This window comes from Eschscholzia californica, unplaced genomic scaffold (genome assembly GCF_041429995.1).
Source record: "Eschscholzia californica isolate CP2 unplaced genomic scaffold, dmEscCali1.0.p SCAF_2, whole genome shotgun sequence".
Lineage (NCBI taxonomy): Eukaryota > Viridiplantae > Streptophyta > Magnoliopsida > Ranunculales > Papaveraceae > Eschscholzia > Eschscholzia californica.
In genome coordinates this window covers 20,868,330-20,895,061 of record NW_028238309.1, presented here as the reverse complement: position 1 = coordinate 20,895,061, position 26,732 = coordinate 20,868,330, and the positions used below count along the sequence as shown (strand labels likewise).

The window sequence follows — 26,732 nt, the reverse complement described above, 5'->3', positions numbered from 1 at the left end:
CTATGCAGTTAAATGGGTAAACCGTGATTCCACCCTCGTGTACTTGTAAGTTGTACCCAGTCGATGGAACTGCTCATTTACGGCAAGTACTTTGTCAATTAACATGATCTGTGGGTTGCGAGTTTCATTTACTTTTGTAGCAATTCCTAATCCAGAGGATTTTTTTTTACTATAAACTGATTGAACTTTTAATGACTTAAACGTCTTCTAGATCACAAAATTATATCTTCATGAGACTGTTTACGCCAAGAGGGGAAACTCTTTAGATCAATGTAATTGATGTGTTTTGCTTTAGAAATATCAAATATGTGTTCATTTTGAAGTTCTTTTCTCAAATTATTGCATACTCTTGTTTTCTTCGTGGGTTGCTTATGCAATGCAAAGCATATTTCCAGTGTCTTCAACCAACTAGTATAGTTTTGAAAAAATATAGCAAGTACATTATGAGAACTTTTATTTCTAGTGAAAATCCACACTGATAGATGTATTATGAGAACTTTTATTTCTAGTGAAAATCCACACTGATAGATGTATTATGTGATAATTCTTTTGAAGAAACCTTCTCGGTATCAAATGTTGTAACAAGGCATTACATGCATGCTATTATTCACACTTTGAAGTTTCTGTGTCCCCCTTTGAGTCATTTGTTGGTCCCTTGTTGGGGTTTCTGTTTCAGCTAGTTCTTGGGCCTATACTTTATTCTAGATTATACTTTTATATCTACTTCGTTTCAATTAAAAAAAAAACTTGACTTCTAGGTTATGAATATATGTATGTATAATATATATTGTTTCAGTAGATATTCTATTTGTTCTAGACGCCCAGTTTGATGATGCTCTTCCACCTTTGCATGAACCATGCTCACATTGACGTTGTGGATATAAGTGGGAAACAAAATCTTGATGTAGTACGTATTATCTTCATTTCCTTTTGTACCACATCACGGGCGTGAGCATTGTAATTATAATATTATAGTTTCTGACTAATTCTAGAGTAGCGCTCTGTGGTTTCTATTGGTCATTGCTCTTAACATATATTTCCTTGTAACTGATTGCAAGTGATTAATTTACATGTTCTCAAAGATAAGCACTTGATATTCAAATATATTGGGTTGTACTTTGTTTTCATACAGCTAGAGGCATTGCTTTATTTCGGAACTTGTCACAGCGTGTAGGTTAACTGTTTCATGCTTCTTTTTCTTCCTTTCCCATTTATGGTAACTGGGGAAGTAAGGTAACACATCTCATAACAAGTTGATACAGTATTGAGTTTAACCACAAGTTTTTCACTCTTGAGAAAACATTTTGTATTCTGAAAATAGATTTTGTGTTCTTTTTTGTCTGGTTTCACTGGTTGGTTGTTCATTTTCTGTTAAAGATGCCTGAACAAGTTTGTTAAATAGTCGAATTCTGTTAGATAAACTGTTAATTGAACCTGCTGTATATGAGGATCAAAAACCTGTTCTTGGTCGACTGTTAGATTCAAATTTCACGGATGATCTCTCCCAGCATACATTTATTGCGGTTTGAGTATGAAAAATTTTAATCTCTTATCAGGTCAGCGATACTTCTACTGCTACAACTTTTGTCTATTTCTATTATTCTGCATTTAGTTTAAATATGAACTGAATTAGTTAAACTAAGTCAAAAAAGTTAAAACAAAGAGATGCTTTTCATTTTAATTTGACTTATTCCTTACATCCATATACCACTTTGCAATTGAAACGCCTATGATGACGCCTTGGTCATTTGATATGAAAGAGGCTTTTGTTGCTTTTCCAAATTTTATGGATTACCTCACTAATAGATCTTGCTCATAATCATAAGCACCAATAGGATTGGGCTTCCATAAATCATGTAGTGAAACTATTGTATGAAAGAGAATGACTACCAAATAGTTTTGGAGTACAGAGGTACTGTTTCCGTGTTAAATCAAGTTGTTTGTATCCAAATCATGAATTTAGTGGTCGAATCTTCAAATATGATAATTTGTTCTTGTGTCATGCTACAAGTCACTAGCTGAGCTGACTCAAGAAATAATTTCAAATGAAAACGGTATATATGTAACTCTATAATTTTATCATCCTTAGGTCGCTTCAACTGACATGCTAGCAACAGACCATATACAGAGAGGAGTACTGTTGTGGTGGATCATCAATATTTACCATTTATTAAGCTGCATCCTATCGTATGTTACGTGCTAAACTTTTCACAGATACAGTATTTGGGTTATTTTCAATGTTCTGAAGCCATCCACTTTATCTGCCAATATTTTGCTTATGTGGATTGATTGGAAAGAGAATGCATTTCCTTAGAAATTTATATTGATGAAACTTCATTACATGGATAGCAAATTAGTAGCTAGTTGGAAAAATTAAAGCACTTATGATTGCCTTAAGTGGCAGTGTTATTATACCTATGCGGGTCGGATTTTGTGTGAGCAAGACACAACTTCCTCGAATATTGTGCAGTGAAGTGCCTTAACCACCAAGAATCAAAATCTTTATATTTAATCCGATCAGATTTGCCTAGATCTGAGTTCGAACAATTTCATATAGCGTAAGTAGGAGTTTATACTTGAAATTTATCTTTGTAAGTTTCTACTTTATAAGAGGGCCTAACCTCCTCGTTTTAGGGCCATGATTATTGAAAACCAAATTCAATATAGCTGTGTAGAACTAAGGAAATAGAGTGACAAACTACTAGTTGGAGTATATACTAAAATTTGTTCTGTTCTTGTTGTACTTAAGTTGCGGTGCACACATTTTAGCAAGTGAAGAAGGTCTATGCAAAAGTTGTTCTAGTCTAACCGGCAGACATTTAGCTTACAACTTCAACATGACATCTGAAAGTTGGTTCTGGTATTATCCATCACTATTATCTTAAAATATTGTTAAGATTATGATGTTATGGTCTACTCTCAACTCCTACGTATAGAGTAGTGTAATGGTTGAAGAAAAGGCAATTAAACGATAGGATATATTGGATACAAATTAGTAGTATATAATATGCTCTGTCTAAGTCTACTCATGGAAATTGAATCTTTATTGACATTTGGTGTTATTTTCAATTCCGCCCTCAAATTTTGTTTTTGAGGAAAAGGAACTAATAACAATTTTGCAATTGAACTAAATACTACTAATGTGTTTCGAACTTTTCAAGAGAGTCTAACGTCCTTGTGTTAGATCGTAAAGCCAACTTTGATATATTTGTGTAGAATGAAAAGGATAGTAGAGAAGCCAACTTTGATATATTTGGGTAGAATTAAAAGGATAGTAGAGAATCAATCTAATACTTTTGACATGGATATTATAAAATATTATATTAGTGAGTTAAAAATCATGGCAGTTATATATTCGAGTTTCTTTGATCACTACTCACTCATTGGATAAAATGAATACTTTAATTATCTTTGAGTATGTTAACTATTATGAGTTTTAGTTGTTTTCCGATAGGTCAACTGATTATGTAAGTGCGAGCGATACCAATATCAGCCTGAAGATTTAAATAGTTTACCCCACGATAGATATGTTGAAGCGCATAAAACCAAGACTTGCTGTCTCCACAAATTACCACACGGTCAGACTTATTTCACTTACACTTCAGATTTACTAAAGTATTTTGAGCAAGCTCCCTTAAATTGTAGTGAACTACTTTTGGTGTTGTTTTTGTATTTTTCTTTGTGATATTTAGAGGCCAAATTCTTTTTGCAACTAACTAGGGTTTATGAAAAAGCTGTCGCCTACGAAGATATATGGAAGTATGTTAAGCTTTTTTAAACTTACGATTTGACTAAAGGGTCATGATTTTTTAACTAGTGTTTGATGCATTCGTGTATGTAACTAACAGAATGTGTTTGTGTTTTACAACATGGTCCAATGGGTGGTTGTTGTACTTATGCTCCAACTGGAGGGTCTTAGGCGATGGTTATTGATTCCCAAGCAATAAGTATTGTGGTTGGAAGGGCAGTAGTCACTGTACGTTAGCTAATGTTTGATGGATTCGTATATGTAACTAATGGGATGTGTTTGCGTTTGATGGTACAACAACCAATTAAATTACATATTTTAAAACGGTAGTGCATAATATACTCAATCCAGCCATTTGGCCATTGTTTTAGTATTGGTATTTGGTTAGTGGGAACCTTTATGGGCGTCAGTAGTCGAGATAAATTGTCGACAACCCCAAAGTACTGAAGTGAAGCTAGTTGAATGGTAACCCACACCAATTTTCCTCCACACCATAAAATGCACCAACTCAGCAGGAATTTTTACACTCTTGTGAGCAGATAGCTATAGTAACCAGAAGTAAAATTCTGCCACAATTACATTTTGCTCAACATATGAGGCGCTGATTTTGAGTAATAGAAACAGCTGAGACCTACTGTTTAGCAGGCTTGGGAATCTAAGATGTGATTTGATAACTTCTGTGTAACTGAGATATAACTTCAGGTATGAAACTACATTCTCTGTTGAATGAAATAAAATTTGTCGGACTATATACTAAACCACATTTCTTGTTGCTGTAGTTCAATCTACAGGTAGCTAGCTTACACCTTCGACAAAGATATGTGGAAGTAAGTGTTAGTTTTCTCCATTGCGGCTGTTATAATGTATTGCTAAAATATTGTGTTATGGACCTTATGGTGTAAACTAGTTGAGTAGTGTAACGAAAGAAACCAAAGAAAGAAGAATTAACAATAGGTTAGCATATACTTGCAAAATAGTAGTATAATATACTCAATCTAGTCTACAAAGATGCATCGTTATCTGTGTTCGGTTGGAGTCAATCTTGAGGGGTTACAATAATTGAGATTGATGGTAAATAACTAAGCTATGATACTGAATCGGATCCGGATGCTAAACACTCAAGTTTGGTTTCCCATGCACAGATCATAGAATATCAATTAGTTTATCCTTTTCGTATATGTCCTACATTTGATTTTGTTTACTTATTTCTCCCACTGCACCGGTCATCACCAAAAGACGCTTTAGTACTTTACTTGCAGGATGCAGCATGAAGAATAAGTTAACACAAACATATAGTACATGAGCTGATATTGAGTGTTGGGTCACGGAAGGAGAACCCATTGTCTGGTTCTGAATATGTGGTTTGGAAGGATAAAAGAGATATAACTTCAGTTTTTTGCTATATTTGGATAACAACTTCATCATATGGATTGTATAGACCCATGGTACTTTTGTTCAGTTAAAATATGAATGAAGTAAAAGACAGTGACAAAAGAAACATTCAGCCATTAGGGACGTCTACAGACAGTGATGATAATCAAAATGCTCATTTGTGACAACTACAAACACACACGAGATATTTTAAGTAACATAAAGACTATATCGTTTTATGACTTGGTGTTTAACTTGGGAGGCTGTAATTCATTTTATGACTATCGTTTTATGACTTTGTGCATATACTCTGCAATGCAGAGGTCCCAGGTTCGATCCCATGGAAGTGCAAATCCAGGAATATTGAACTTGGGTATTAATAAAGTAGTTTATGTAGGCTTTAGGCCATTTCATTCGTCAGGCTATAGGCGATTTAATTCGTCGGGCTTTAGGCTCAATAGTATTTCGGCAGTTATTGTGCTTATCACAACGTCTCGATGTATCAATGCCTTGTAACGACTAACGTAGATCGTAGTCGATTTCTCAAGAAAAAAGGAACTTGGGAGGCTGTAATGTAGCAATATAAAGACATACCATGCTAGACTGCTAGTACTATTTTTCCGATATATTGATTCAAATTTCAGGAAAAAAAAAGATATTTTCAGTAAAGGTTACTAGTTATTATGTTCTTACCTAGAATCCTAGATTTACTTTGTATTTGATGTGGATACAAAATCAAGTTTCATCTTTGTTGTGATGTAAATTGGATGCCAATGGTAGGTTGTTGGAGAATGAAGATATAAATGTTGATGTAAAAACAACTTTTAGTTTTTCACATATTAGAACTCACTAGTTGGTCTGTTAGACACACATAATAACTTGGATAATTTGCAGTAAAATACCAGTATTGGAATCTTCATATCGAACCTAATGAGCTGCCTCATCATGAGTTGGAACAATTTCACTTACTGTAAAGTTAAGAGTTACTACTGACTATCTTTGTCTACATTCACTGGTGATTTTACTATTCTCCCCGTAGGATTTATGTACGATGAAGGAATTAATAGCAACTTCGTTGTTACAGTAAAGTGACTATTAATGGGTTTCTAACTTTTAACCTGGATCTGACATCCTTGCATTAAGGCCGTGCTATTAGTGGGAGAATATACTAATTTACTAGGAGCTGATATATCTGTGCTGAATTAAGGACAGTAGACAGCCAAGTTATTAGTAGGAGTATATGTTAATTTACTTTTGTTCGGTGTACTTTAGATGCATTTGGAAGCACAGGTTTTAGCAAGTGAAGAAGATCCCTCCAAAAGATGTTCTAGTTTAACCTGCAGGCAGCTAGCTTACAACTTCAAAATATATGTCTGAAAGTAGGTAAGTCTCCCTCATTGCCATTCCAGTGTGTTGTTATACTTTATGTTACATTGTTAAGTAGTGGAGTAGTGTAATGATGCATGCAAAATGGTCTAATTTAAAATGCCAATGCACGAACTCTTGGAAGTTGTGTCCTTTTCGACGTCAGGTTAGTGCATATCTTGAGAGGCCTCAAGCTTTTGAAGTGGAGTCTTCTTCACTAAAACATGTATCATCTGTTTTTTTCCTAAACTTTGAATTAATATATTGCAAAGAAATATTTACCAGCGAAGCAAGGTTACATTTTATAACATCCAAGCGTTGCAGTGGTGAACGAAGTTGTCGTACGAAATCGTTTTCGCCATATTAAGGTTTCTAGGTCAATGGAATAGAATACCTTTTACATCTTTTTCTATTATGTTAGTAGACCTGTTTTTCTCCTTGAAGAATTTGTTATTCCTCTCTCCAGATGCCCCATACAATAGCTTTAGCGATCATGTTCCAAATTTCCTTTTGGCCTACTTCTTGGCCCCTTATCTCTGTTCCAATAGGTGGTTAATTGCCCTAAGGTTGCTCCATCTTAGATTCAGTGTGTTGGTTAAATAATGCCAGAGGCATGCAGCTACTTAGCAATGGATGAATAGGTGGTTTATAGTCTCTTCCGCCGCTTTGCACATGATATATTTGTTAACGAGTAGAAAACCCCTTCGCTTGAGTTGATCCACTGATCTTCAACAAAAAAAAAGTTGTTCCACTGTGAGGAGCTTCTGAGAGCATGCTGCACAAGTTGTGAAGCTGACCCTGGGGGGGGGGGGGGATATACCATTGTAGTTTAGGAGCTGCATTTTGATTGGTATTTGGCTAGTGGAATAAATGGTTAACAAAGACAAAGTACTGAAATAGATCTTGTTGCTATGATAACAAATACAGATTTTTCAGCACCTTATAAAAATGCACTAACCCAGGTGGTAACGATATAGAGCATCAGATCACAGAAAATGCTGACACCATTTAGCAAGCTCAGGTGGCGTATAACCTGGTTTGTTTAATTTTGTATAAGTGAGATTTAATTTCATATATCAAACTATATACACTAACCTACTTTTGTCCTTGCTGTACTTTAGTTCTATTTAGAAGCGAACCTTATGGGAAGTGAAGAAGATCCATGAAGGTAAATTGGTTTACAACTTAAACTACGATACTGAATTGGAGCCGGTTGCTGAAATACTGAAGACAGGTTTGTCACACATCTAAAAATATTAATTACTGTATTCTATTCTTTTTATGTTAAATGTTGATTTCACTTCTAGCTGATTTTGAACCTTATAGGTCTTAAATTGTTTAGTTTTCTACTGATCTGTCCAACTGCTTTGATCATTTACCAAGCGACCCTAGGTTATACTAGCAGCGTGAAGACTAATTAGTAATTAGCACAAACATATAATATTATAATGTATGAAGTTATGAACTAAATTTGAGTACCTGATCATGGAACCGTAGGACGCCCACTGATTTTAAACTTCGAATGAATATTTATTATAAAAGAATATACAGAATTAGAAGGGAGTTATGTTACATCATCATAGCCTCCCAACCAACTGTTAACAAAGTCATGGAATCATCTTGCCTTCGCCCAATTTACATTTCTACTTTTCAAAATCCATCAAAGGAGGCGTATGGATGTGGGGTCTGGAAAGGCATATAACAGAGGTATCCTCCCTTTCTAGCCCTTACCAAATGGAAATTAGGTGAAGGATCTTTGATCAGCTTTTGGTCAGACATCTGGCGTTCCTCTGTTCCTCTTAAGGATCGATTCTCAGTGATATACTGTATAGCAGTTCACAAAGAAGCTACTGTTCTGGATAGTTATAACAGGGAACAAGGCGCTCGGGATATCATCTTGCGAAAGGATTTGAATGATAGGAATGTCCCAATTTTGGCTCATCTGTTGGAGATTCTGAATTCTGCGCACCCTTCGGCAGGGAACGAAGATTGCAGGGTCTGGAATCTAGAGGAAAAGAAGACACTCTCAGTAAACCAATGCTACAAAAGACTCTCTGGTCAGCTACAAACTCAGAACAATTGGGAGTTCCAGCACTCTTCTATCGGGAGTCAGACAATCCCCACAAGGGTTAGCTTCTTTGTGCGGGCAGCATTAAAAAACAAAATCCCTACTATAGAGATGCTGAAGAGAAGAGGTATGCCGATACCCAACAGATGCATTAGGTTTAAGGTGGAGGAGGAGAACACAAATCATCTCCTTCTACACTTTGTCAAGAATCTCAAGATCAGACCACTCTGGGACTTCTTCATAGACAAATCCAGGAATGTATGGTGCATGCCGAATTCAGTCGAGCAAGTGCTGTCCCAATGGAAGCACCTAAAAGTCAGGAAGGCGAGGAATGAGGTTTGGAGTATTATTCCTCTCGCCATCATATGTTTGGTGTTGAAAGACAGGAACGACAAGTTATTTAAGGAGTCCAACCCTTTCAGCTCTCTGGCTGTGGAAGACATCTTAGCTTGCTTATCCAATGGAGTGGAATTGCCACCTGGGCCAAGAATAAGTCTTATACAGACTTTGTTTTGAATTAGGAGTGGAGGTCACCTCTTATTCCTGAAGTTTTGGTTTGTTAGGCTTGTCCAATTGTTGCGATGTTAACTTTTTTGAACAGCCTGAATTTGTCTAGCCTGTTCTGAGTTTCATCTGTCCTAGTCTAAGTCGACTTGTTTAGTCAGGGGTAGAATGGCCATTTTAGGTTATTTCATATTAGGCATCATTAGTATCTGCGTTTACTAGTCATATAACATGAAGTTGTATCATTTCATAGATCACATAAAGTTTCTCTGAAAATATACTAGCTACTTTTGTCCTTACACTACTTTCTTGGTTACATTTTGATGCTAAGTGTTGATCTTTTAGGTACTAAAGAAGATCAATGCAAAAGTAAGCTCAATTTGACCTCCGCATAGCTAAGGTTACAGCTTCAAAGATGATGCGAAAGTAGGGATTTTTTCTCTAATCTTTCAGTCCAATATTATGTAAGTAGCGCAAGGATAAAGAACATAAGAAAGAGAACCCAGTAAGTTGTGGAGTTCGGATAGTTTGTTACATAGTCGTAATAGTGGTGATATAGCAGAGGATATACTAATGTAATAACTAAGATGGTAGTTGAGAGGTGGTTAAAGTGGTGGACAGCAACGGTTTTTGTGTTCTTTTTTACAGTGCAAGGATCGGAAAAAAAAATTGAGTTTTTAAACTTAAAGTAGGGGTTTGCTTCCTTGAAAGTCCCGACCACCTTTGGGCATTGGATCTCATTGGAGATGAGAACTCTTATGTAGTGGGTAGCTATTTTAAGGTAGGAAACGTAGTTTTGGAGGATGAAAAAGATAGCTGCAGTTTTTAACTAATACTGACAACCATTTATATGGGCTGTACAGGTACTTTCATATATTCTTTGAATAATAGACGCATGATACTTTCAACTGTGAAACAAAAGATAACATGAAAAAGGAGAGCTTCATCAATGGTGGTAATCAAAATCCTCATTCGTGACAACTGCGTATGCAGGTAATAATTAGCAGATATTTGTATTAAAGACCATGTCTTTATTTTTTCCTTACCTTATGTAATTTTTGTATTTGACGCTGACACAAAATCAAGTTTCATCTTGGTTGTGGTACAAGGTTGCCAACTTAAATAGATAGGTATTTGGAGAATGAAGATATTCGTGTTTGGAAAAATGTTTTTTCTTTATATATATTAGTGCTCGCTAGTTATTCCAATTTCCATGATTTCTTCGGGTAAAGTGTAGTCAAATGCAACCAATGTTTGAATCTTGTATGTAACCTAATGCACTGACCTCAATATGAGTTTGAACAACTCTGTATACTGTAAAGTTAGGAGTATTAATTACTGACCTGTCTTTGTGTATTTACATCGGTTATGTTACTTCTCTACACTTGTATTTTACCTGTGGTGAAGGAATTAATAGCAACTTTGTTATTTCACTAAATAAACTATCAACAGGTTCCGAAATCATCAAGCGGGCATCACATCTTTGCTTTAAGACCATGCTTTTCTGAAGCCAAGGTTGATGTATTTGTGCTGAAACTGAGTTAGGGTCAGTGGAGAACCAAAATACTACTAGGGCCGTGTACACTAATCTACTCTTGTTCTTGGTGTACTTTTGTTGCATTTGGAAGCACATGTCCCACTAGTCTTTAGGAGTGATTTTTCACCTTTGCTCGAACAATCTGTTGTAGAATATTGCTGCCTCTAATCGATAGATGACATTTGACATGAAAAGTTGTAGAAAAACATCTTTATGATGTAGACAAATTAGAGGACTTGCTAACTGTTTTTGTAATCAGGGCGACATGAGGCAATAACATCTTCTCCTCAACAATACTGTAATTAGAACATTGTACTCTCTGGTTTGTGTTGCCAGTCATCAGGGTCCGCGTTTTGAGGTCACTGATGGAATTGTATTCGTTTCACTTACTTTTGTTCTTTTAATCAATCAAATCATCAAAGCAAAAATACTGTAATTAATTTTATGGTATATCTTTGCACGTATTTGATAATACTGTGTTTAGTTGAATTGTCAATGCTTTACATTTTTTTGTTTAATCCTTGAACTGTAATATAATCCACAATTTTTAATTAATCACATTACATGCCTCGTTCTTGTCCAACATTTCTGAGACCTGTCTATGCCACCACGGTACTGCTGTCATTATATATGCAGTTGGATGAATAAACCATTAACCATAGTTCCACCCTCGCGTTCTTGTAACCTCTCGATGGAACTGTTTACGCCTTCTGAATTTTACTGCTCATTTACTGCATGCACTCTGTTAATTAAGAAGACCTGTGGGTCGGGTAGTTTCATATTAGTATTCCTATTGAGATAGCTTTCCTTGGTCTTTCGCAATACCTAATCGAGATCAATTTCTTTCTCTTTACTTGAACTGACTGAACTCTATAAGGACTTGAACGTCTTTCACTAGTTCGCATATCTATCTTCACAAGACTATATACGTCAAGAGGAGAAACTGTTTAGATCAATGTAATTAGTATGTTTTACTTCTGAAGACTGAAGTAACAATCTAATTAGTTGGTTCAAGATACTAGTTATATGTTTGGATTGCATAAACAACCCTGACCAGAAGCATGCAAGAGTTTGTCTAAAGAACTTCTAAATTTATGAAAACTCGCAATTCTGTGAAAAATGCTTACTGATACATGTACTATGTGTAAATTCATTTGAGGACACCTTCCGACTATTTGGTAGTCGGTACCAAATGCCGTAATGAGGTACTAGTGGATTATGAGAACATGAAGTTGGCTTCTAAATTTTAATGCGTTATCTTCTGTTGGAGTAGAATTGAAAAAGTTATCAGCCACTTTTTATAGGAATTCCATTTTCCCCTTTGTAGGTAGCTTCTTGGGTTTTTCTATCTGAGCTTGTTCTTTAGCCTATTGTGTATCAACTTTGTTTCAATATTAAAAAACAACTCCTAATTATGGTTATGAATATGTATATTTATACATATGTATAATTATTTCTATTTTTTGTTTCAATAGATATTCGTTTGGTTGACGAATTTCAGTTCGATGACACTCTGGCACCTACGCATGCACTGTGCTCAACCTTGACATTGTGGATAAAGTTGGGAACAGCATCTTGATTTAGTACGTATTATCTTCATACATGCTAGAGGCATTGCTTTTTTTGGAGCATGTCATAGTGGATCGGGCTAGCACTTGACATGCTGAAAATTAAGTTGCTATACCCTTCTTTACTTCATTTCTCGATTCTCTGGTAACTACAGGAAAAGGTAACACATCTCTAAAGCACGCATATTCGTTGTTACATAATTATTCTATTCCCTCTGCTGTTGTTGCTTCAAATATTTGACGTGGTGGTGCAATGATTTTCTACTTGATCATGATTAGTAGTAGCATACTTGGTGTTGCAATGGTTTTTTTTACTGTGATTTGACTTGTTTTTTACCAATGGGGTGATGATTTTGCAACTCATGTTCAATTGACCGTAAGATGATTCATTGACAAGCTATTCAGAACGCGTGGTTGTTTTGCCAGATGCTCAAACATTCTGTCAGAGTGGGTTTATTTCTATTCACACTGAAATATTTGTATACCATATTCGATCCCTTCTGGTTCTGACAGTTGTATTTGTATACCACATTCTATGAAGTTTGACGAGCTAATTACTGATTTGTCCTGTCCAGATTTGAAGATATTTTGAAGGTTTCTATATTTGCAGTCATCTTAGGAACCAATTATATTACTTGGGGACATAAATTACTACTTCGGGTGGTTAAGCACTTATTGTCTTGGAATACCTTAATCTTATTATTACATTATTTGCTACCAGAATAATCAGTAAAGGATTAGAAGCCATAAGTTATGTTATTGAAATTTTGTACATAAGATATAGAATGGCTCCTAATACAGTTTTGGAGTATATTTACTATCTTCGTGCTAAGTCAAGTGGTTTGCATCCAAATCTTGAATTTTGTAGTTGGATCTTCAAATTTGATGAATTTTTCTTGTGCCGTGCTACAAGTACATCACTGGCTTAGGAACTAATTTCCATGTGAAAGAGGTACAACTTTAACTCTGTAACTATTCGTGACTCACTTGGATTTTCTTGGTAGCAACAGACCCATATTTGCAGAGAAGTTAGCATTTTACTTAGCTACATTCAATCTTCTTTTGTGTCAAACTTTGTGCTAATATTTGGGTTATTTCAAATGTTTTTAAGCCATCTATTTTATGTGCAAATAACTTTTAGCTATGTGTGATAGATTAGTTGGAATATGGATTTTATTAGAGTTTAATATTGATGACCGCATCATTATCTGGACTCTAAATAAATGGATAGTTGGAGGATCTAAACGTTTATGATTGCCTTTAGGGGAAATGTTATGAATATATTGGATTGATTTGGTAAGGAATTTAAACAGTTAGTAGTTGGAGAATAAAGATGTATATATATATGTGTGTGTATGTGTGCGTGCGTGTTCCTATATGCATGCTCTTACATAGTTACATTTTTTTTAATCCTTAGGTAAGTGTAGTGATGTGCCTTGACCACCGAAAATTGGAATTCTTATAGGTTAGGAAATGAGCTTTGAATGGATGCTTGAACAATTTCATATAGCGTAAAATTAGGAGCTTATTACTGACATATATCCTTGCGTTTGTCATTTTTATTACTCCTTACTCGACGTATATTACACGAAAAGCTTGGGTTCATGACTTGGTAAGAGCGTACGAGTACTTGAGCTCCTTGTTCTAAGGCCATGCTTTTCAAAATATTTCTGGAGAATTAAGGCGATAGCGTGACAAACTCTTTGTTATGTTCTTTCTGTACTGTAGTTACATTTCGAAGCAAACTTCTTAGCAAGTGAAGAAGATCCGTGAATAAGCTGCTCTAGTCTAGCCTGCAGGCAGCTTACAACTTTGACATGACATCTGAAAGTAGGTATGTGGTACTATTCCATCCCCAAATTTATTTACATGAAGAAGGAACTAGTAACAACTTTGGAATCGAACTATTCTAAAGGGCTTGACGTCCTTGTGTTAGACTATTCTTAATTAAAGCCAAATTTTGTCTGTAATTGGGAGGCATTATTTGTAAAACATGTGACCTGAAAATCAAAAACTCTGTACATCGAACCGTTTTTTATTACATATTCAATCTCATTTATAATGTATATGATTTGGCTAAAGGGGTATGTAAGTTGTTCTATTTATGCTCCAACTGAAAGAGTCTACTGGGATGCTTATTGACCACTAAGTGATAAGTAATGCAGGTAGAAGGTTGGTTTCAATGTACTGTTAAATTATTTGACTTGATTAGAATTTATCGGTTTACAAGACTTGCTTACTTTTTTTGTCCAAGGAAAATGTCTTTGCCTAACTAATTAAATTATGCAAGCTACAAATACTAGTGGGAACCTTCACTTACGTCAATAGTCGAGATAAGTTGTCTGCTAAACAAAAGTATAGAAATGAAGCTGGTTGCAATGACAAACCAGATTGCTTTTTCCAACATATTAGAAAATGCACTTACTCGGTAGGAAAATTGACGTTCTTGTGAGCTAAGAGCAAAACCAGCTAGAATAAAATTATGCCCATTTAGCAGGCTTTGGAAATTTACAATCTGGTTTGATTAATTTTGTATAAGTGAGATATAACTCCAAGTATGCAAGTATGTAACTAAAATACTAAATTCCTTGTCAGATCACGTAAAGTTTCTTAAGCTATAAACTTTAGTGCAGTTTAATTACATTCAGAGGCGAACTTTTTAGCAAGTGAAGAAGATCCTTTCAAAAGCCATTCTAGTCCTATGATATCTACAGGTAACATTGTCAAAGATATGAAAGTGTGTAGTTTTTCTGCATTTCTGCTGTTATGATGTATTGTTAAAATATTATGCTATGACCTTTACGGTCTAAACTCTAAAGTAGTAAAGTAGTGTAATGAAAGAAATAATATGATAACATACACTTGCAAAATAGTTTTACAATATACTCATCTATTCCTAAGAGATGCATCTTTGTTTGTGCCTGGTTAAAGTGAGTCTTGAGGAGCCTTAAGATTTGACGTCAATGGTAAATTATTAAGCTATGTACTGAATTGGATATGGCTGATAAACAATCTAGTCAGGTTAATGCACACACTATAATACCAATTAGTCCGCCCTTTTTTTATATGTCACATGTTGATCTCACTTCTTTCTGGTTGTAAACCTAATATGTCGTAAATCTTAAATATATTGTTTGAAGTATAAAAGTAATATTATTTCAGTTCTTTCAAGTATACTGATAACCACATCATCATATGGACTGTATAGACCAATGGTACTTTCATGTAATGTAAAATATGAATGAAATGAAAATGATTTTAATGTCATATTCCTAATTCCTAATTCCTATTTATTGAATAGAGGCATGCTACTTTCATACATTGTGAAATAAATGACAAAGTGTAAAAAAGAAAGCTTCAACAACGTCTATAGACTGTAATGATGGTTGTCAAAATGCTCATTTGTGACCACTACAAATGCATGTATAATTAAAAGTTTTTTTTGTATTAACGAATATGATTTTACTTTGTTCTTTCCTTGTTTACTACTTTGCGTATTTGATGCCAGGAATGAAATATCGGTTTGGAAATGGAATATTTCGGTCATTTCAGCCGAAATATTTCGGAATGTACTTCCTTGATTGTGCATGGTTAAGATAAAGTAATCAAATTTCAGTTTGGTGGAAATTTCGGTACGCATGGAAATGGAAATATTTTGGTCATTTCGCCCGAAATATTTTGAAATTTAATTCCTTAATTTGATGCACATACAAAGTCAAGTCTCATCCTGGTTCAGATACATTTTGTCGCGAACTCTAATAAATAGGTAGTTGGAGAATGATGATATATATGGTAATGTGATCAGAGGTTTTATTTTCAATATATTAGAACTCGCTAATTGGTCCGCTGGACATAATATCCTTGGATAATGTGCAGTAAGATGGCACCTAGTATTGGAATTTTTTTATCTAACCTAATGAGCTGACCTTCATATGAGTCTGAACAATTTCGTATACCCTGTAGAATTAGGAGTATCTATTACTGACCTGTCTTTGTCTACCTACACTGGTCATTTAACTAGTCTACACTTACATTTATGTATGGCGAATGAACTTTGTTAAACTAAAAGACAGGACCAATGAACTTTCTCTACCTACACTTGTCATTTAACTACTTTAGACTTACATTTTACGTATGACAAAGGAACTAATAACAACTTTTGTTACATTAAACTATTAAAGACACGATCAATGGGTTTCTAACTTTTTAAATGGACCTCATATCCTTGTTACAGTCACTATCGAAAGACTGTCATCCTACTTGGGACATAGATTGCTGCAAATGTTTAGTTCTGGTGGTATGGGTGAATTGTATAGACGCATGGTACTTCTGTACAATCTTTTGCTGTCACCCAATTCACGAGATCATTTGCTGATTCATGATTTTTTTCTGTTCCTTCTTTTATTGTTCTTCCTTATGCATATTTGTTGATGCAGTGATTAGTTTTAGCGGACTAGGTTTACAGTTGTGATTTGATTTGTTTTTGACTGAAGGATATCGATTTTTCAGCTCATGTTAGATTGATTTTGGTAAGATTAGTTGATCGTGTTTGAAGAAAATGTTATGAAAGATATACCAAAAAATGTCTCCGCGATATACCAAAAAATTAACTTTTACCACTTTTGAAATGTGACTATGTTATATATTCTTGCCAGTTGCATTTGGATGCACTTTTGGTTAATGTTTTCTTAAGGGAACAATGAAATGAGATATTTTTATAGATATGGATAGTTGCAGTAATTTAAAAAAAATATACTACCGAGGAAGTAGATTCTTGCAAGTGCGTAGTTCTGGTGGTTACCTACTTACCTGTCTTGGAATACCTTATTAAATGACATATATCACAAGCACAAGCATGAATAGGATCAGTCAGCCACAAGTTGTTATATTTTCTGGAAAAGAGCCATGTTATACATTTGAATCTGTATATGTTGTATAAAAGAGAGAGCAAACATCAATAAGCTATAGTTTCCGAGTAAAAATTGTATTGTTTATTAGTGAAGACCAACTATTTGTATTGCAGAATTATATCTTCTGGAAGCTGTTTTCAGCAAGAGAAGAAACTGTTTAGATAAATGTAATTGGTATGTATTACTTCAGAAATATCAAGTGTTTTCTCATTTAGGAAGTTCTTTTCACTAACTCTTGCGTGCTTTCGTTTGTTTTCAAGGGTCATTTATGCTATCTTAGCGTATTACTATTTGCTTAGTTATGGATGTAGTACATGTACATTTTTTAAGAACATGTTCTCGTCATATGGTAGTTGGTGTCAAGTGTCGTAATAAGGCACTAGTCAATGATGCTTTTGTGAATTTCGTGAACATGAAGTTGGCTTCTCGATGCCTTATCTTCTTTTGGGGTAGAATGAGAGTTATTGACCTTTTCTGTTGGGCTTCTCTGTTAATAGGGAGGCCATTACTCACACTTCAAAGTTTTCCTTGTTCCCCTTGAGTCCTTTGTGGACCCTTGTTGGGTTATTTCTTTTTCAGCTGGTTGTTCGACTTCTTGTTTTTATACTATACTTGTATATGTACTTACTTTCTACACATTGCGGACATGTGGATTGTAACTATAATTATTCTTTTTAACATATTTTTTCTTATAACTGATGGGAAGTGATCAGCTCACATGTGCACAAAAGTAAGCACTTAGATGTTCAAACATATTGTTTTCCATACAGGCTAAAATACTTTCTTTTGGAGCATGTTGTAGTGGTGCAGCGTAGTGCTTGATATACTGGAAATTAATTGTTTTACGCTTCTCTTTCTCCCATTTTCTTATTAAATATAGAAGTAAGGTAACACATCTCCTAACAAGTTGATAGACGATATTGAGTTTAACCACATGTTATCTATTTTTAAAGAAAATATTCTGCATTCTGAAAACAGATTCTATGTCCTTCTCTGTTTGTCTGGTTTCACCTCTAGGTTATTTATGTTCTGTTAAAGATGCTTAAATGTCACATCTTTACTGATGTATAAATATTATTAAATGTGTTAGTACATAGCATAAAACTGAACCTGCTGGTTAAATAGCCGAATTATGTTAGATTAAATGTTAATTGGGCTGCTGTAGTTTGGGATCAAAAACATTTTCTTTGTCTATGAGTTACGATTTAACGGGGGTCGTCTTGATGTCCAGTTACGGTTTCATGGATCTTTCTAATCAGTTTAGGATACTTTTACTGCAACTACTTTTGTCTATTTTCTTAGTGTGCAATTAGTTTTAATATAGAAGGAAATTAGTTAACACTGGGTTGATACTTAAAATAAAGAAATGACTTAATGATTTGTAGTTTGATTTGACTTGTTTCTCACATTTTATGTCCCACTTTGCAATTGAAATAGCAGTGTACCACTCACACTTTCCTTTCTCTTTTCCACCCTCAATCAAAAAATGACCAAACAATAAACTGAAGAAAAAAAATTGAAGGACAAAAAATATATACTACTGTGGAAGATCCAAGAATCGATAAAATAAGGTTGCTAGTCAGAGAACTATTAGATTGCTTGAATCAAAATGAAAATTAGGGAAAATGTGTATTTGTTTGTTTTAGGAGCAATTGTCTCTTGCTTTTGGTTAGAGTGAATCTTGCGAAAATCAATAATAGATGAAGCTACATATTTTTGGATTGGAGGTAATTGCTAAAACGTTCTTAGTCAAATAAGATAATGTTGTTGCCTATTCGTTTAAGTAACTCCTCGTTTAGCATAGAACCTGTGGAGCTGACTCCAATTTTAGACTGTTTCCCATCCCAACAGTTTGTCTTTTATTACTCTCCTCCTCACATTGAACAGAATCTTTGATGTGAACTGAATGTACATAGTTAGTTATATATGTAATTCTTACTGTTACTCTAAGAAAATTATAATCTATTTTCGGGCATGCTAATTACTTATGAAAATTTTGCACAATCTGATCTTTACTTTTGACTTTGATACTGATAATTAGGCGCGATGATGGAATGAGTTTGAGACCATATTTTACAACAAGGACTAGTATGAAGTATTAGATCAAGAGAAACCTAACACATTCACCTTTAACAAGCTAAGACCTGGTATACGTGGTCTCATTAATTTTCTCGAAAACTATTATCCACTGGTCAGAATAAATATTACTTCGCAAGTTCTTGTTGCACTTTATCTTTTTATTATGTGTAGAGGGTAACAGGTTTTGGAGGAGAAGAAGATTCATGTAAAAGCCGGCATACTCCGACCTCTCGCAACTAAACTAGCAACCTCAGAAAAAAGTGAAGGTGGGTATGCAGATTTTTTGCTACTATTTTCTTTTTAATTGGTCTGCGTGCCTCGACCTCTAAGGTGGAAGAGTAAACCTCTTACCACTCCAACCAAGGGTTGTTGGCTTTTTCGCTGCTTCATTTTTAGTGTATCCCTCAATTTTACTTTTCAAACTGATATAGTTGTGCTGGTACATGAACCAGTATTATATTACTTAATCTTTCATTACGCCACTGCTACATTTTTTATTTGTTTCTCTACTATGACACACTGCAGTGACTTAATGAGAGATTAATATAATACTGGTTCATGTAATACCTCTTAAATGGTATTGGTTGGTGGTCTAGGTAGTAGGTTCCAAAGGTGACGAGTTACTACTACTTCTTCCTTTGCAGTCCAAAGAATAGGACAACATTAAGGGAATGTATGATATAAGTTGTATGTCAAAGTCAATAAATCTTACTGAACACATAAACCCATGCTTGTATATGTTTCACAAAGATAAACTCCTTGGATCTTAGGGTTGCATTAGAAATCACTTCTAAGCGTTAACTTTAGTGGTTGGTTCTTTGGAGATGGAAATATAACCCATGAAAACCCCACCATCAGTAAAACAAACCCTTAGACGAGTTTGTTTCACACGACTTTAAAACCTACTTAAATATGTTCCAATAAGGTCTTTAGGTGATGCATATTTATATATCTATTATTTAGTTACGTTGCTTTAAATTTTCTAATTCTGTTAGGTTGCGTAGTAGATCAGCATATGTTGATGTTGTCTGAAATAATATTTGGTAGACATATCTTCTCCATAACAATATTATAGGAACTATTGTTGCGTATCTTTGCACAAATTGGACAACGTTGTGTTTATTGAAGTGTAAGCGTTTATCGAAATGCAAGTACTTTGCATTTTAAAATAAATTTTGTATTGTGGGCAATGTTGTCAAGTCGTATATCGTAGGTCGAATCGTTTTTCGATTTTATGAATCGTATCGTAGATTCAAATCGGAAATCGTAAGATTTATTTCTACTTACATATATATATTTGAATATTATATATAATGTGTATATATATTAGTTATTATATGTGCATCCATATATTTATATATGTATGATATAAATTTTCATTTATTATTAATTTATAGTTTAAACTCAAAATATACTAATACGAAATCAAAAACTACTTCCTCGAGAACATAATAACATAATATTTACTCTAAAAATCTAAGCTATATATAAAATTCATTAAAAGAAACAAAATGTTAAGCGTTGCTTGTCATTCTTCGTTGCCATTATCAAGATCAAGTGCATCAAAGTCTTCATTATGTTCATCATTGTCCGACTCTGAAGATTCGTCCACAATTTGTGGGACAAGTTGATAACATAGTGTTTAGTTGAAGTACAATACTTAAATACACTTCTGTTATATGTAGATATGAAGCTTAATGTTCGCCTCAATCCCTAATTATTATCCATCATTTGACATTTGTGTCTTCATCCACGTTTGGTGGGTTCTTATTCCAAATGATATAAAAAATATTTTCATCCTCCCTAATTGCATAGAGACGGAAGGGAATGAAGAGTTAGTTTCTTCAAATATTTTACTCGGAAACAGAGCCTTCTTAGAAATTTGGTGATACAATGTGTCGATATCTTGTGGGAAGGTAAATAGTTTTTGTCTTAAAATTTTATGTGCAAATTACAGCATGTTAGAAAAAAAAAAATCATCGAAATCTACAATTTGTCAACATCTGTGTATGTTGTTGGATGAGTGAAGTATTTTGCTGCCCTTGTGTACCCAACCTTTCGATGAAAGTTTTTACCAGTTCGGCATTTTACTTCTTGCTTGCTTCAAGTACCCCGTTAATAAACATGATTTGCAGGTAATGGGGTAATGATTTGAACATCTGTCCACCAGATTGCAGGATTATATCTTCATGACTTTGGTTATATCCAGAGGAGAAACTATTTAGTGACCACTTCACTATATGGACTGGGTATCAGCATGGTAATCTTTATATAAGGTAAAATAAAATTGTTTTGTCATAGTATTCCAATTATTATGTAGATGCATGATACTTGTGAGAATAACCCCACACCGGGAGCAGGTATTCTAGTAACAAAGAAAATAATATCTGGGTCCTTTGCACTCATTACCAATTTGTTTTAAGTTGGATGATCACAAACTTAACATGGCATCAAAGCTAGGTCCACATGTGATAGCCACATCATTACAAAAAAGATACGTTTTAGGCTAAAAAGAATGCCATACGGAGAGTCTGAGAATAGTCTCACATTTGGAAAGGGTACTATGGTAACAAAGAATATAATATCTAGGTCCTCTCTACTCATTATACTTGGTTTTGAGTTGGATGGCCATAAACTCAACAATACGTAAAGAAAAACTCTTCCTCCTAACCCGATTCACTAATAACTTGTAAAATTGTTTCTCACCATTCGCCAAGGGTTTGCTGGTTTTGCTTTTTTAAGAGTTGGTTCATGCACCATTGTGACCTTATGGCAGGAGAAAACTATTCAGGTGGAGCGTATAAAATTCGTTGGTCCATGATTTTTCTATTCCTTCTGCTGTTGTTTCTTTCTATTCATACTTGGTGGTGCAATGATTTTCTACTTGATCATGATTAGTTGTAGCATACTTGGTCGTGTTGTGGTTCTTCAATTGTGAATTGACTTGTATTTGACTAGAGGGATTATGCTATTCATGTTCAATTGACCAGGAGGATGATCCATCGATTGTGTTTGACAAGTTATTCTGAACGAGTTGTTGTTTTACTTTATGCTCGAACAGTTTGTTGGATTGGTTTTTACCTGTGCTTGAAAAAACTTTTTTATGAGTTCTAAATTATAATCAATAGATGAGGGTTAACATGATAATGCTATAGAAAAACATTTTTCTGATTATAGATGGGCTAGACATGTTAGTGTGTGTGTGTGTGTGTATGGAAGTTTTAATCCTCTTTTATCTATTCCTCATTAGCCGGTATCTAAGCTATGTTTATTACAACTATTTACAAGAAAGAACTACAGTTATGTTAGCTGTTTTATACTTGAAATTTTTTAGTCTTTTCGGTGAACCTGAGGATAAAATCTAAATTAAAATGAACTAAAAGTGTTCATGGTTCATTTGCTTTATTCTCTATACTCAGTTTCTTCAGAGGAATTACTTCGATCATTTTGATTGGAACTGATGGGTCATTTTCCGAAGCCTACTTGCAACTTGCAAAACAAGGAAAGTAAGGTTTTGGTGACTGTGCTGTACTTTGTTGATTTTGTTGTCAATAACTTCTTAATGTTACAAAAGCTTAAATTTGTAATTTATCTTTACACGAATTTGTTAAAGCCGTCGTGTTGTTATCCAACTTCTCTAAGATTTATCTATGCCTCCGCGTTATCGTTGTCCTATCCATGTTGTGCGTGCTTCCTTGGGATTAGGGCATTCTTAGAAAATTTAGTGATACAAAATGTCGATATCCTTATATGTGCAGTAGGTTAACTCTATTGTTTATCCCTGTTAATTTACATGAGCAATGGGTTGGGCAGTTATATTACCTATAATTATTCATAGCTTCCCTTGTTTTTTGCAACACCTAACCGAGCGGAGTTTTTTTCTTTGGTTGAACTGACTGAACTGTGTAAGAACCTAATAATCTTTACACAAAATCGCAGAAATATATCTTCATGAGGGTGTTAATGTCAAGAGGGGAAACTGCTCATCAATGTACTTGGTATATTTTACTTTAGTAATATCAACTGTTTGCTCATATTGAAAGTTCTTTTCATATCTCTTGCATGCTTTCATTTGTTTCCAGCGTCATTTATGTATTCCAAGCATACTGCTAGTGTCTCTAACAAACTATAATATGTGTACTCGTAATTATGTGAAAATGCCTACTAATAGAGTTTCTGAATTACTAGGTAGGCCATTATTCACACTTTGTAGTTCTCTACTTCTCTGTGTTCCCCCTTATTTTGGGTCTACACTTCTTTTTGAGCCTACGCTTGTAGATCTACTTTGTTTCAATCCTTGCATGCACCATGCTCAGCCTTGATGTCGTGAATATCAGTGGAGAACAACATCTTGGTGTAGTATGTATTATCTTCATAACCTTTTGTACTACACTACAGACATCGCGATTGCATCTATAATCTTATAATTTCTGACTACTTCTAGGTAGCGCTGTGTGGTTTCAATTGGTCATTGCATTGAACATATATTTCTTGTAACTGATAGCAAGTGATAAGCTCACATATTCACAAAGGTACGCCTATGATATTCAAATATATTGGTTTTGATTCACATATTTTGCATCCTATCCTAAATCAGATGTTGTGTTCTTCTTTGTTTGTCTGGTTTTGGCAGTGGGCTGTTAATTTTCTTTAAAGTTGCTTGAATGTTACATCATTAAGAATGGGTAGATATTATTGTATCCGGACTAAAATAGAGTCTAATTCTAGTCGAGTAAATGTTAATTGAACTGATGTAGTTGGGGATCAAAAACATGTTCTTTGTATATTTTTCGGATAATGTCACAGATGACCACTGGTGTCCATTTATTACAATTTCAAAGTTCAACTTTGAATCTCTCTTAGCAGTTTAAGGATAATTTTACTACAACTACTTTTGTCGTTTATTGGTGTGCAATTAGTTTTATAATGCACTTAATTAGTTAAAAGTAAGTTAAAACTTCAAAAGAAGAGATGGTTTTTATTTTACTTTTGACTTATTTCTTACGTTTGTGTCCCACTTTGCTTTTGAAACACCAATGTATGATACCTTAGTTAAAACACTAATAGATATTTTGGCATTATTTTCTAGATTAATTTGCATTAAAATGTTTTGTTCAATTCTTAAACTTATCTTGTAGTATAATTTTGAAGCATGTATTTTGTCTTTCAAAGTATTATTAAGCATTTATTCTCGATATGCAGGATAGCAAATGGAAAGTAGCCGGATTTGATCAAATTAAGAGATATTTTTCACCTTTTTTTGTTGTTCATTTCATTTTCCCCATTTCTGTTCGAACATCGGATAACGTTGTACAGTTCACACTTTTGTTTTTCTCTTTTCCCCTCCTCAATCACCAAGTGACTGAAGAGTAAAAATAAAAGAAATTAAGCTAAAAGAAAGTATATCCTAAATCGAAAATGAAATAAGGTTGGTACAATGTTATCCAATGTTTGCTTAGAATGGGCCAACTGAAAAAGACAAAATACATGCTTCACCAAAATGAAAGATGTTTCTCGGTATATTTACTTTGTGAGACTTGCTAAATGTTATCTACGAATGAATCGGGTATACATCTGTTGTAGGAACAATTGCAGTTTCCCTGGCTTTTGGTGAGTGTGAACCTTCTGTAAATCGTGGTCGGTGAAGGTACATATTCTGGAACGGAGCTAATTGATTGCTAAGATATTCTGGTTAGTTTCTTCCTTGCTCAGTAGGTTAACACTATTGGTTTAAGTAACTCCTCGTTTAACGTGGAACCGACTTTAATTTCGAACCATTTCAAGTCCCACAGGTTAGATTTTATTACTTACTTTCTCAAATGCAACAAAGTGTTTGATATGAACTGAAAGTAGGTAGTGTGAGCTTTACTCTTACTCTGTTTAATTGAAGAATTATAATCTATTTTTTGGGCATGCAGAAGCATGCTACTAATTATGAAAATTTTGCACAATCTATTCTCAACTTCTGACTTCGATGCCAATAAGCAGGCTCGGTGGTGGAAAGAGTTCTCAAGCTCATATTATACTACAATGAAGTGTCAGATCAAGAAGAATCTGAACATCCACCTTAAGCAAGCTAGGAGATGGTAAATATTACTCTGAAATTTTCATCACTCTTGTCTGCGATTCAAGTTGTCTGTTTCGCTGCATAAAAAAGAGCACAAGTTTTGGTTTCGACAATCGACCTAGACAATAGAAATAAAGAAAGTTCCAAAGCATTTCTTGAGCTAAAACATAAGCCCAATCTGAGGCTAAATCAGGCAGTTATCATGATCGGTAAGGCCACATAAAGGACTTAGTCATCGTGTACATAAAGGACTTAGTGATTGTGTTGAAATCGGAGAAATTCATAGCAAAACATCCACACATTTCTAGACAATATAAGTAACTAGTAACAACTTTGGAATTGAACTATTCAAAAGGGCTTGACACCCTTGTGTTCGACCATTCTTAATCAAAGCCAAATTTGATATATTTGCTTGGAATGATTTCGTCTGTAATTGGGAGGCATTATTTGTATAACATGTAACCTGAAAATCAAAAACTCTGTACATTGAACCCTAAATAGGTGTGCAACTAACAAAGTGTGACAACATGGAATGTTGCACGTAACTAACAAAATGTGTTTCCGCTTAACAACAGGGTCGAAAGGTGGTTGTTCTATTTATGCTGCAATTGAAAGAGTCTACTGGGATGCTTATTGACCACTAAGTGATAAGTAATGCAGGTAGAAGGTCGGTAGTCAATGTACTGTTAAATTATTTGACTTGATTAGAATTTATCGGTTTACAAGACTTGATAATTAACTTTTTTTCATCAAGGAAAATGTTTTTGCCTCACTAATTAAATTATGCACGCTAGAAATGCTAGTGGGAACCTTCACTTACGTCAATAGTCAAAATAAGTTGTCTACGAAACAAACCTATAGAAATGAAGCTGGTTGCAATGACAAACCATATTGCTTTTTTCCACACATTAGAAAATGCACTTACTGAGTAGGAAACTTTACATTCTTGTGAGCTAAGAGCAAAAGCAGCCAGAATAAAATTATGCCCATTTAGCAGGCTTTGGAAATTTACAATCTGGTTTGATGAATTGTGTATAAGTGAGATATAACTTCAGGTATGTAACTACATTCCTTGTTAGATCACGTAAAGTTTCTTAAGCTATAAACTTTACTGTAGTTTACTTTACATTCAGAGGCGAACCTTTTAGCAAGTGAAGAAGATCCTTTCAAAAGCCATTCTAGTCCTATGATATCTACAAGTAACATCGTCCAAGGTATGAAAGTGTGTAGTTTTTTCTCCATTTCTGTTGTTAATTGTTATGATGCATTGCTAAAATATTATGCCCCTTATGGTCTAGACTCTGAAGTAGTAAAGTAGTGATATTAGCATGTGACATACAAAGAAAAGGACGGACTAATTGGTATTATAGTGTGTGCATGGTTAACCTGACTAGATTGTTTATCAGACATATCCAATTCCGTACATAGCTTAATAATTCACCATTGACGTCAAATCTTCAGGCTCCTCAAGATTCACTTTAACCAGGCACAAACAAAGATGCATCTCTTTGGAAT

The 26,732-nt window shown here is 34.4% G+C and overlaps 2 long non-coding RNA genes across 3 annotated transcripts; both read left to right on the top strand.

Moving 5' to 3' along the window:
• Positions 1–1,357: 1,357 nt before the first annotated feature.
• Positions 1,358–7,665, top strand: LOC147556831 (uncharacterized). The gene is made up of 5 exons (XR_015233615.1): positions 1,358–4,450; positions 4,528–4,575; positions 6,392–6,502; positions 7,412–7,505; positions 7,606–7,665. It is a non-coding gene; the product is annotated as an uncharacterized LOC147556831 (long non-coding RNA).
• Positions 7,666–7,667: 2 nt separating this feature from the next.
• Positions 7,668–26,531, top strand: LOC147556830 (uncharacterized). Of its 2 annotated transcripts, XR_015233612.1 has the most exons (12): positions 7,668–7,718; positions 9,402–9,482; positions 9,920–10,049; positions 12,069–14,875; positions 15,670–19,416; positions 21,321–21,426; positions 23,090–23,509; positions 23,595–23,682; positions 24,734–25,236; positions 25,793–25,884; positions 26,215–26,272; positions 26,351–26,531. It is a non-coding gene; the product is annotated as an uncharacterized LOC147556830 (long non-coding RNA). The 2 variants fall into 2 exon arrangements; XR_015233611.1 differs by lacking the exon at positions 7,668–7,718 and having other exon boundaries at positions 9,434–10,049; positions 25,139–25,236.
• The last annotated feature ends 201 nt before the right edge of the window (positions 26,532–26,732 follow it).